At 47.3% G+C, this 12,650-nt stretch overlaps 1 pseudogene; it reads left to right on the plus strand.

The window, feature by feature from the left end:
• Positions 1-6,331: 6,331 nt before the first annotated feature.
• Positions 6,332-8,079, plus strand: LOC148518241 (uncharacterized; annotated as a pseudogene).
• The last annotated feature ends 4,571 nt before the right edge of the window (positions 8,080-12,650 follow it).

The raw sequence follows: 12,650 nt of genomic DNA on the forward strand, positions 1-12,650 counted from the left end.
TAGAAGCTGACAATGGGATTTGAGGGCTCCAGTGTGTCTATCAGTTGGTCAGTGCCCCTAATCCTAGGCTGATCTTTCTCCATTCTTCTCTTTTACTGATCCTTTAACAATTTTACAAACCTATATATCTGTGTATTACTGAGCAAATGTAGGCAAATAATAAATGAGGAATAGCTCCTTTTAACTTCTATTGTTTTGCTAATAAGAAGTTGAGATAATACAATATAGTGGTATAAATTAATATAAGCAGACCTTTCTGTTTATGTGTTCTGCGTGAAGAGGTCTGGTTACCATAGCCAAGTCGCAAGGGGCTGTGTTGATGTGACATTCAATTTTCTATAAATAGCACAGCACGTATGGTTACACACCAAGCTGAAGTGTCCGGCTGTGGTGAAAGCATTTGATGTATATGAAATATTGCAGACCAGTGCTTGGTCATAGAAATAAATGGTCTACATTAAAATGGTCTAAATACATGCAAACATCAACAATATGCTTACATTGTTAAATATAATAATCATGTTTATAAGCAGTATGTTACTTTCACCAGAATCATAATTGACAACTGTCCTTAATTTGTTTGGAAAGTGCAAGGCTTTAAATATTATTTTATTCCTGGAATTGTCCCTATTTTACAATGCTTAATAACTACACAATAAAGTTCTTGATGTCTCTTTAATCTCTCTTTTGCCTTATAAGTTAATATTTATTTAAGAGGACTATTTAATATAAAATACAGTACAGTAAATTATAATCAAATTCAGCAAATGTTTTGCATGATGTATGTATCACTGCAATTTACTAAAAGCTGAATACAGGAGATATCACAGATCCCCTGACATCTAGATGGTGTAATTGTAGTCTATGGGCCACAAATCACATTTATTTTCAGAAAAGGGATCCTTAGCATCCCTTTTCTTTTCACATGAATGACCAGCATTGCGTATAATGCTCGCACTCCTTGACCGCAGTGTTAGGCTGCAGGTGAGATTCATAAAACTACCACTTAGGAGCAGAGTTTTCACCAGCCAACAAGAATCCCATACTGATAAATGGATGATAGTAACATTACAAATTGTGACAATAAGGAATGTTAATTTTCATGGACAAAACACTAATATTATTACATTTGCTGTAATGCCTGGCCTTGCCTGTCTGTCTGTCTGTCTCCACCCCGCTCCTTCTATCTTTCTGCTCCCAACACTTTCTCGCCACATCTCTTTCTCTCTCTCTGTCTGTCTCCCTCACCCTTTTCTCTTATTACCCCATACCAAGACTTCCATTCCACTTCTCATTACCCACTGTCTCTATCACTGTCCGCCCCTCACTCTCTTCTATAACGTTATAGACACTGGTAGGAGGAGTCAGAGGTCAGTCCGACTGCCATTACATTCCAAAGTGATTACATCGTTTTTATCAGCAGTCGATTTTATTATATAGGATAGCTGTTTTGCTTGTCATTACCTGGCTTTTATTTATTTTTTCCTCTCTGTGTCCCCTCTCTCTTTCACTTGATATCTCTCCTTCTCTCCCACACAACTCTCTCTCCCTCAACACTTTTTCTCCACCTCTCTTTCCCCCTTTTCTCTCTTCCCCACTCCCAACACTTTCTCCACATCTCTTCTCCCTCCCCCACTGTCTCGATGGTTGTTGCTTTGGCCAGGCTGGGTAAGCTGAAACTTACTCAGCCTGGCCATCGGAGCTGGACAGTCGGGTTCAGGAAGTCTGTGTCCGACGATGCAGACCCTTGGCTCGGCACGCCCTCGATTTGGACAACTATCTTTGTGTCCGCCCCCCCAGAACACTGCAGCATGTCAATCATCCTGCGGCATGCGCAGACCTCAAACAATCGGAGATGTATGCAAACCATTGGGTTTACGACCGTACATGTCTGAATCAGGCCGTTCGATTCCTTAGTACACATGGGTGGATGCCACATGAAAGTGGTGTTTTATCTGTTCCAACAACTGCTTCTGTGTTAGACATCGAATGGTGCACAATAGGATATTGCTGATACCTATTTCCTGGCACTACTTACTCTTTTGTGAATGAAAATGGCAATATCCATTTAAAAGATCCAATTTTGTTATGTTACATTTTTTTTTACATTATATTTCCTACTTGATCATTTAGTGGTTTATAACTTGTATTTTATTGCTGTTTTTATTATACTTGAAAACATTTTTGGTATTACACTGACTACATTTAGTACTTAAGTATTATAGGGACTACCTTTTCTTTTTTAAACAAAAAGAACAATTTCAGACATTTGTTAAATTCTTAATAGTTGACATGTGGCTCCCAAAAATCACATATCGCTGATAGAAGTGCATCAAATAGATAATTTTAGACCTTATTTTTGGGGTGCTATAGAAACTAGGGCAAATAAGATTTTAAGTGACGAGGGGTTGTCCCCACATTCTCTTCCGCATGTCTTCTATGTAGGCTGGTCTTTGGGTCCACAAAGTTGTACCTGTAATTAATCTCATCTCATCTATTTTGTACGCTTGCCACAAATCAGATGTAGACAATAGATCCCTCTGCAATGTTATCCTTTATCAATGGTTAGAGTTTTTGTGATTCTGTCTGGGACTTCTGTATGGAAAATGTTATGTTGCTATTTCCCGACAAATGCGACCAAAAACCCTTTGCTGGGACAAAACCTTCCCTGCATTGCTTTTGCCTTTAGCAACCAATCAGCTGCTAAATATTATTTTTCAAGTATATTTTATAAAATGATCACTAGAAGGTGATTTATTGCTATAGGCAAATTTTCCACCTTGGTTTGATACATCTCTGCCTAGTTTCTTCCAGTTTTAGCAATTTAAATACCCTTCTTATTTTGGGGGGAGATTTATCAAAGCTTGGAGTGAGAGACAGTGGAGAGAGATAACGTATCGTCAACTAATCAAATACTGTCATGTTTACAGACTGTGTTTGAAAAATTACAGTTAGGAGTTGGTTGGTTGGTACTTTATTTTTCTTTCATTAAATATCCCCCTTGGTCTCAGTGCTTTTATTTAAGAGCCCACTTTCCCAGTCTACAAGCTTTGGTCCTTTTCTGAGCTGTAAGAAGATATGCATAAGACCTGCCTCGATCACATGGTTATATATGTCATAGAGGCCTACATCTTTCAGGAAGGATACTTTTATGTTTCATATAGTTGTGGGTAAAAGCATGCTGCCCAATTATCCTGATTTTCACTGGACAGTCTTAAGTCATAGGCTGTGAAAGGGATAGAATTTAAAAAACGGGTCCAGTTTAGACAAATCTGGGGCAGGGCCCATTTTTTCCAGATTAACCACGTGCAAATGTTGGGACGTACGGTAAGTATGAAAGTCTGATGTGGTTTAGGGACACAAGCTGTGCATCTTTCTATAGGTCACAAGGTCTTAACATTATTCTTTTCCACTGCATACAGTATGTGAGACTGACCCAATTGCAGCCGGTCCTTAGACACATTTCTTTTGTTACCTTGTATTTCCGGGTTGTTTAATAACACAATGGTTGCTTACCAGAGCCATTTTATGAGCTGTACCAATATTAATGAAAAAGCAGTGTACCAATTCACTGAGGGCTCTATTTACTACAATCCGCATTTGTAATGCAGATTGTAGTGTGATATTATCGACTGAATTTGCATTGCGAATTCAGGCAATATCACAGGGATTTACTACAAATCCCTTGCAGGGACAGAGCTTGCGAGAAAGCTCTGCCCCTGCGAATCCCGTCCGCACACTAATCACGGTATTTTCGCAAAAAATACTGTGACAAAGTTCCCGCGCATGCGCCGACCGGCCGCCGCTGCTACCCCCCCCGGCGCTAAGCCCCGCCCCTGTTGTTAAGCCCCTCTCCCTTAATAGCACTTACCTGCAGTCATCGGTGCTCCGGTGATGTCTTCCATGCCTCCGGTCAGGTGATATCCCATACTGCACTGGGACCCAATCACCTGATGACCGGGCCGCAGTGCACCATGGGAGACCAGCTGACCGGAGGGGAGTAATCACCGGAGCACCGACCACCGGTCCATGGACTCAGGGTTATGACTGGAATAGGGGGCTGCAGGGGACCCGTGACATCACATCCACATGACCGTTGCTGAAAGGGGGAGGGGCCAGTATGAGAACGGGGGCCAAAAGTGTCCCCTCGCGGGCTTGCTACGCGGAATGGGTATGAAATACCGCCGGCCCGACAAGAGCAGAGTTAGAAGCAGCGGAAGCTGGAAATTCCGATCGTGGATAGGTAAGTATCTACTAACCTAATCCCCCTAACCCTAACCCTCCTTAGGGGTGCCTAACCCTAACTTCCCCCCCAAGTGCCTAACCCTAATCCCCCGGGGGGTGCCTAACCCTAAGTCCCCCCCAGGGGTGCCTAACCCTAACCCTCCCTCCCCCTAGCCTAACCCTCCCGGGAGGGTGCCTGACCCTAAGTCCCCCCCCGGGAGCCCTAAACCTAACCCTCCCCCCCGTGGCTGTCCGCTCACGGCGCCCTGCATCCCTACAATCGGGATGCTGGGCGCCGGTCTCCCGGCGTCGGGGAAATGCGGGCGTATACATCTAGACGCCCGGCATTTCACCCTTGCCGGGAAATGACAGTCGGGAAGCCGGCTGCCTCTTTTCATCGATCCTCTGAGAGAGAAGGTGCTGTTAGCAATTGTTCAATAAAAGTACACTCTGTTCTTTTGTTTTCTTCTCTGTTTCTATAATCTTTCTCCACTCCTTTTCCCTCCTCTCCTTTACATCTTCCTACTCATTCCTTTACACCTCCACGTTTTCTTTTAAACCTATCTTTCTTTCTTACCTGTCTGTACTGAGATGCCGCCCGTCCTCGGCGTCAGGCAGGCCCTCCAGTCCGGTACAGGGATGGAGCGCTGTAAGCGGCGTCTTGCCTCAGCTAGGTTATGCCCTTTAGGCGGGCGGGGCTTAGCTGGAAATGCAGGCGCTAGTCTGCAGGCTGCGCAGCCGCAGGTGGCAGTTGCTGGAAGTGCTGCAGGTAGTGACACGGCTGTAGTTAGTGGGGCTAATGCAGGTCACACCTCGCCTGTTCCTGATTTAGGTGCAGTGACAGCTCTTTTGGTGTCTGTGATGGGGGCTTTGACACCTTTACTGGCTGCGCAGTTGTCCGGTGGGGGCGTAGCAGGTCCTAGTTTGGACGTGAGAGCGGCTCTAGCCCCTCTCCTTTTGCAGATGACTACATTATGTGCAGGTCCTGTTGTGCCTTTGCCTGCTACGGGAAGTGCAGTGGCGAATAGGGAGCCTATCGATTTACCGAACTTAAACGGCTCGCGCAGGTTGGCTCCTTTGTTATCGCCTTCTGTTACAGGCTACGACGAGTTGAGTGGCTGTGAAACCATGGAGGATTCCTTGGATAGGTCCGGCGTTGAGGCAGCTTCCATGTCATCAGGTGAGACTGATTCCGATTGGTCGCTAGGGCAGTCAGATGCTGTTGTCAGTTCAGACAGTGCTAGAGTGAAGCATAGTAGTGAGCGTGCTAAGCGGAAGTGTCATGGGAGGTCGCATAAGAAGGGTAAGCGATCTCGGCCGCATAGAAAGAGCAGCAGCAGCCCAGATAAAGGCAGCCCTAGCGCTGTAGTTCGCTGCTCTAATACGGCAGTGCTACGGGGCCTTAGGCCGCGCATGCGTGAACGGATCAAACGGAAAATATGTGGATGTATTTGCATTGACATCCAAGAATCGCAAGGCTTTAGCGGCAGCTAAAAAAAAGGGGGGCGTTGGCGAGGAAGTGTTCCGTTCATACATTAATTGGCTAGGCGGTTTTTACATGTTTGCAGGCTGCTACTTGGAGGTCTGTCCGGAGGAGTATATGAATATAGTGAGTAGGGATGTGCAGGCTCGGATAGGTTCGAGTTTGCACGTGGAGTTCGGATTTTTCCCTCCAAAAAAACGGAACTCAGAACGAGGCAAAACGTCATCTTACATGGACGAACATCATCATTCCTGGACAAAAGACCAGGAATGATGATGTTCGTCCATGTAAGATGACGTTTTGCCTCGTTCTGAGTTCCGTTTTTTTGGAGGGAAAAATCCGAACTCCACGTGCAAACTCGAACCTATCCGAGCCTGCACATCCCTAATAGTGAGGTACCTGGTCTGTTTCGTTCGGCTAGAGGCACAGCGTGGAGACATTACGATGAGGAATTTAGGCGCAAACAACATGGAGTTCGGGTTATGGCTTTTGGGGTCAAAGATGTGGAGGTGTGGCTCGATGTCACTCAGCCTGCATCGGCGGCCGTGGAGGTGAATCTGAACAAACGGGTCGTGCAGGCTGCACGCGGTTCCTCCCTTACAAGTGCCTCCAAAGGGCGTTGTTATGCCTTCAACAACGGTCACTGCGGCGCGGGGGCACGCTGCCGTTTCCGTCATCAGTGCCTCCGCTGTGGTGTCTCGCACCCGGCCAAGGAATGTGTTAAGCCCACAGGTGCTGTTCCAGCCCCTCGTCCCAACGGAGCAGGGGTTGCTAAGTGAGGCTCCGTCCCCTGTTAGATTGGGTGCCATGCGTAAGTGGTTAGGTTGGTACCCTATTCGATCTGAGGCAAATTTTTTGTTGAAGGGATTTAGCGAGGGTTTTAGGCTTCCCATTTCTGGTTCTGTTGCTCCAGGGTTTCCTAGGAATTTGCGTTCTGCCAGGGACCTCCCACATATTGTGAAGGAGAAAGTGGCCAAAGAGGTTCATTTGGGTCGCATGGTGGGTCCTTTCCCTACTCCTCCTTTGAAAGATTTGGTCCTGTCGCCGGTGGGGGTGGTACCTAAAAAGGTTCAAGGTAAATACCGTTTGATTCAGTACTTATCACACCCTCCAGGGATGTCTGTGAATGATGCCATTCCGGAACATCTTTCGACGGTGCATTACCAATCGTTTGATGAGGCGTTAGAGTTGGTTCGGTCAGCAGGTCCGGGGTCTCTCCTTGGGAAAGTGGATGTAGAGTCCGCTTAGCGCCTCCTGCCTTTGCATCCGGACTCATTCCGTTTCATGGGTTTTCGGTTGGATGATAGTTTTTACATCGATAAGTGCCTTCCCATGGGTTGCTCAGTTTCATGCGCATTTTTTGAGTCATTTAGATGCTTCCTGCATTGGTGCGTCTGCGCGGGGTCCGGAGAATCGGGTGTGGCTCATTACCTCGATGATTTTCTGTGTGTCGGTCCCGCGGGGTCGAACACGTGCGAGAAGTTGCTTTTTTCATTGCGTGCACTTTTTTGCGAATTTGGAGTCCCTATTGCTTGGGATAAGTGTGAGGGCCCTTGCACTTGTCTTGTGTACCTTGGTATTGAGATTGATACCGTTGCGGGGTGTTGTAGATTGCCGGCCGACAAGGTAGCTAAGCTGCGCTATGCTATTTTGTTGGCTTTGTCGGGGGTCGACTCACCTTAAAGCAGTGTCAATCTCTTCTGGGACTTTTCAATTTTGTGTGCAGGGTAATTCCCATGGGTAGGGTATTTTGCCGTAAATTGGAAAGGACGACAGCTGGTGCCAAACGGCCTCATCATTTAATTCGTCTGAACGCCGAACTGCGCAGAGATTTGCGCGTTTGGGATGAGTTTTTGCAGGATTTTAATGGTGTTGCGGTTTGGCTGTCTCCTCCAGTTACTAATGCTCAGCTACAGCTGTTTACAGATGCTTCGGGAGCCTTCGGCTACGGGGTTTATCTGGAAGGATCGTTGTCCTGCTCCTCCTGGCCATCAGAGTGGATTAGGCTGGGTTTGACCAGGAACCTTTTGCTGCTGGAGCTGTTCCCAATTGTGGTGGCTTTGGAGTTGTGGGGCGAGCGCCTCAGAAATCAACATGTAATTTTTTGGTGCGACAACTTGGGAGTGGTGCAGGCCGTTAATAGTCAGAGATCAACTTCCCTTCCGGTTTTGCGCTTACTGGCTCACCTGGTGCTGCGATGCTTGTCTCTTAATGTTCACTTCACGGCGCGTCACATTCCCGGTGTTGATAACTCTATAGCAGACGCTCTTTCGCGCCAGCAATCGGATAGGTTCAGGGCGCTTGCTCCTGGCGGGTCCCCCATTGGTGACGTTTGCCCCTCTCATTGTTGGCAGGTTATATGGCAGGGATAGAAGGCGTGGCTTGTCAGTCGTTGGCTCCAGGAACGTTACGGATGTATCGTGCCTCTTGGAACCAGTGGTCAACTTTTATTTCGCGTCAGCGGAATGAAGGTAAGCCCTTGCATAAGCTATTGCTAACTTTTTTGTGGAGTCTTTATACGGCAGGGAAGTCTAGAGCAGCTGTGGCCCAGAAACTGGCAGGCATTTCCTTTTTTATTCGTTTGCGTGGTGGTTACGATTTTACAATAGGTTTTTTGGTTCAGAGATTTTTTAAAGGCTGGGCGCGCGTTGCCCCTGCGCAGGTGGACCGTAGACGACCCATTTCAGTGGCTATGTTGGGCGATCTTTTGTCCATTGTCCCCTCCATTTGTGAGTCTGCACACGAATCTGTACTATTTCTACTTGCCTTCGCGATGGCTTTTCACGGAGCCTTTCATGTTGGTGAGTTGGCTGCATCATCAAGACGTTCCGTTTCCCCGCTGGCATTCGGCCAGGTTGTTGTTTCTGATTCGGTTCTCTGTAAAGTAAAGCGATCAAAAACTGACCAGCTGTGTTGGAGGCGCTGCGTGTCTTTAGTCGCTTGCCCGGACGCGAGGATTTGTCCAGTTGTAATTTTGTGGGAATATCTGCGTTCGCGGCCTGTTGGTGACGGAGCTTGGCTGATTCACTTGGATGGGTCTCCATTGACGGTGTATCAGTTCAGATGGGTGTTCCAGCAGTGCATTCTGTCACTGGGGCTACCATTACGGGATTTCGGTAAACATTCGTTCCGAATTGGCGCGGCTACCACTGCCGCTTCCTTGGGTTTTTCTGCGGCTGAGATTAAAGCTCCGGGTCGCTGGAAATCCAACGTGTACAAGCGATATGTACGTTAAGGTGCAGTTATCAGTTGGTGGATGACGGAGGATGTGTGTGGTGCAATGAGTTTTTCGGGTGATGGTTTCCTGTTTGTGTGAATGTGGAGGAGTGTTTGGTCCATCCGTGAGTTGGCGGGGAGAGCGGACACGCGACACGTAGGGGGGGGATTTGCCCGGCTGGCGGATGGTCTCCTTTCTTAATTGTTCAATTGCTTGGTAAACATTTTTAATTGGGGATTGTCTGGCTGGTTGGGCGTTTCCTCCTTTCCGTTTCGTTTCTCGGCTCTTTGCGCCTTGGCACGAATGGACACGGCTTGGGAGCAAGTTGCCACTCGTCACCGTTTTGCCGGTGGGGGTCCCGAGGGATTTTGCCCTGTTTTGCCCTGAAAATCCGGAGGCACTATTGGCTCGTGCTGTCCGTGCAGGTTTTCAGGTTTTTACCTCGGGCCAAGTCACACATCATCACCTCCCTTAACCCAAAACACGCTTAGCTAGTTGAGTTAGTTGGTTAGGGTTATCATTAATAATGAGATACAGAATTAAAGGTTCAGGGTTTACCTATGTGTGCTTTGTTTATTGCAGGAGGGAATATTGACCCAAGACCAATATGGATAGTGGGGCATTCCTTTGTGTACTGGACTTCCAGATCTCCGGCTGCCAAGGATATGACTTTGTTTTCAGCTCTTGGTCTGATTAGATGGCTGGGGCGCAGAGGCATGAAATGGAGTGAATTGTTGCCTGTTTTAGAGGCGAATGCTCGAGCATTCCGTAGTCCGTTGGTTTTGGTGGTACATCTGGGAGGCAACGATGTGGGATCCGTGTCTTCCCTAGAGTTGCGGCATGAAATGGCAAACGATTTAGAAATAGTCATGGCTCAGTGGCCCTCGTGCATTTTAGTATGGTCTAATATCATACCAAGGAGGTCATGCTGTGGTAATATGTCAGGTGTGATCATGGACAAAGCCAGGCGTAAAGTGAATGCCTTTTTAAGTAAGAAGGTTCTTGAGTTTGGTTGTCTTGTGGTGCATCATCCCTCTATACGTTTTCAAGACCAGCATCTATTTAGGCCTGATGGTGTTCACCTCACTGAAGAGGGCATAGTTTTGTTTTTAGTAGACATGTTCGATATTATAGATCAGGTAGTTTAGGGTATGGTGGCGGTACCGGCTTCGGTTGGTCGCCGGTCTGTGGCGGGAAAGAACGGCAGTCCAGTGGGTATTGCGCGGCAGTAATTTTTGAGGTGCGCTCTCCATACCAATACATTAATTTTTGTCTGAGCTTCACTACTGGGGGCAGGGGCACTGGCTGACTGGCCGGCTCCATTATAGTGTATCGGTGGGAGAGTTGGAGCCTGATAATTTTTATTGGTGACAGGCAATTGGCTCAGTTACCTAAATGTCGTGGACATTTACTTTGGGTGTAAGACGTAGTGTCACTGAGCAGCTGGCCATTCTTTCTTGCTGCCACCATACTGAATTTACTTGTTAAAATTTAATAAAAAAGGCTGACTCTATTTTAATGGCATTTCTACTGTGTCCGTGTCTTTATTTAAGTTAAGTTACAGGTTGTTTTAATTTAGTTAAGTGTGAGGGTAGTGCAACTCCACATCTGCCGATAGGGAGTTTATGACAAGCGAGTGCTTGAATAAGCACAAGCAAGTTTAAACCCCTAGGGAGGGTGGGGTTGCACAGCATCTCACAAGAGAGGATGGGTTAAGTTATTTTAAGGAATAGCCTATAGGAATTAGTTAGGAGCGGGTTTAGGGTGGGATGGCAGACATTTTATGTGTTAGAGTAGTTAGGATCTGCCTCTTTTCATCGATCCCTTCCCGCCCGCCCCAATAATTGGCTATTTTTTCTTTGCCGGAGGAGTTTGTCAACCTCTATACAGCGGGAAAGAACGGCAGTCCAGTGGGTATTGCGCGGCAGTAATTTTTGAGGTGCGCTCTCCATACCAATACATTAATTTTTGTCTGAGCTTCACTACTGGGGGCAGGGGCACTGGCTGACTGGCCGGCTCCGTTATAGTGTATTGGTGGGAGAGTTGGAGCCTGATAATTTTTATTGGTGACAGGCAATTGGCTCAGTTACCTAAATTTCGTGGACATTTACTTTGGGCGTAAGACGTAGTGTCACTGAGCAGCTGGCCATTCTTTCTTGCTGCCACCATACTGAATTTACTTGTTAAAATTTAATAAAAAAGGTTGACCTATTTTAATGGCATTTCTACTGTGTCCGTGTCTTTATTTTAGTTAAGTTACAGGTTGTTTTAATTTAGTTAAGTGTGAGGGTAGTGCAACTCCACATCTGCTGATAGGGAGTTTATTTTAGTAAAAATAATGTTAATAAATAGAGCCCTAAGAACCACTGAGGCATGAGGCAAAAACTTAATACCTTGCTTAAAATTTGCAAGGCTGCATTTGTATGACAATTGGTACAGTCCACAAAATGGCCGCCTCCACTCTGTGTAGGTGACTGCTGAACTGTAAAAGGCAGTAGGAAAGATTCTGTAATGAGGCTTGGGGACAGCTACATGCCTGACTACCACAGTAGTTTACTACTGCTAACAGACAGCATTGTCATCATTTATATGACACCACAGATTCCATAGTTCATGATATAATAATACAGAAAGCACAAACATGAAAACAGTGCAATAATAACAGGTACATGGGTACAGTTGAGCGAATAATACATGCATGGATGCATAAAAAAATCAGCATAAGACAAGACGACAACAAGCAAGAGACATAGGACCTTATTCAGAGGCGGCCGTACGGTCTACGACCGCACGGCCACCTTGATGTTTTGCCAGTGCGCATGCGCACGAGGGAGCCGGCTCCCTCGTGCGCATGCGTGGGACCCGCTACGACCGACAGCGCCGGTCATAGCGGGTCTCTTTCCAAAGGGGGCGAGCTGTCGATGCTGATTGACAGCTCGCCCCGTTTGGAAGGCGGGCTGGGGGGGTGGCAGCCCAAACAGAGGCGTTCCCATGGGAACGCCTGCCGTTTGGGGGAGGCCCCACTGACATCACTAGTGATGTCAGTGGAGAGCTTCCGGCTCTGACAGAGCCAGAAGCTCTCCAGGGCTTACAACAAGTGAGACCCTACCCTAGGGTCTCGTCGTAAGCCCCGATGGTCGCGATGGTCTCTGACCATCGCGTCCATCACCCGAGCGATCGTTAGAGCTGTGGGTGTTAACCCACAGCCTAACGACCGCAACAACAGAGGCGGGCGGTCAGGATGCAAGTGGCCGCCCAGTTTCTGAGCGACCGCTTGCATCCTCCGACCGCCTCTGAATGAGGCCCATAGGGTATGGCTTTTACATATAGTACTTGAGTTCTATTTTAAATGGGCTTTTTATATATGCAATGAAGCCGACTGAATCCTTATTTTGATTAACCTGCTATTTTAGTGTGTTATGAGACCGGTGGCCGCGATGCCGCCGGTCTCAATCCCAACAGGGGAAACCAGACAAGGGACTTAAGTTAGGGGTCCAAATACCGACGCCTGTCTTAATCCCGACGCCGGAACACAGAAGGATGGCAGCCCGAACAAGGAAAGTCCGGGGAGCCCTAAGTGTTAGCTGCGAGGGGTGGGGGGGGGGGGGGTGTTTTAGGTAGCGTGGCGGGGTTAACGTTAGGTATTGGGAGGGGGGTATGGTTAGGCACCCTTTGAGAGGAGGGTTAGACACCACTGTCCCCCGGGTTAGGTTTAGGCACTAAGTG

Source organism: Taudactylus pleione, unplaced genomic scaffold (genome assembly GCF_031769625.1).
Source record: "Taudactylus pleione unplaced genomic scaffold, aTauple2 ptg000201l, whole genome shotgun sequence".
Taxonomy (NCBI): domain Eukaryota; kingdom Metazoa; phylum Chordata; class Amphibia; order Anura; family Myobatrachidae; genus Taudactylus; species Taudactylus pleione.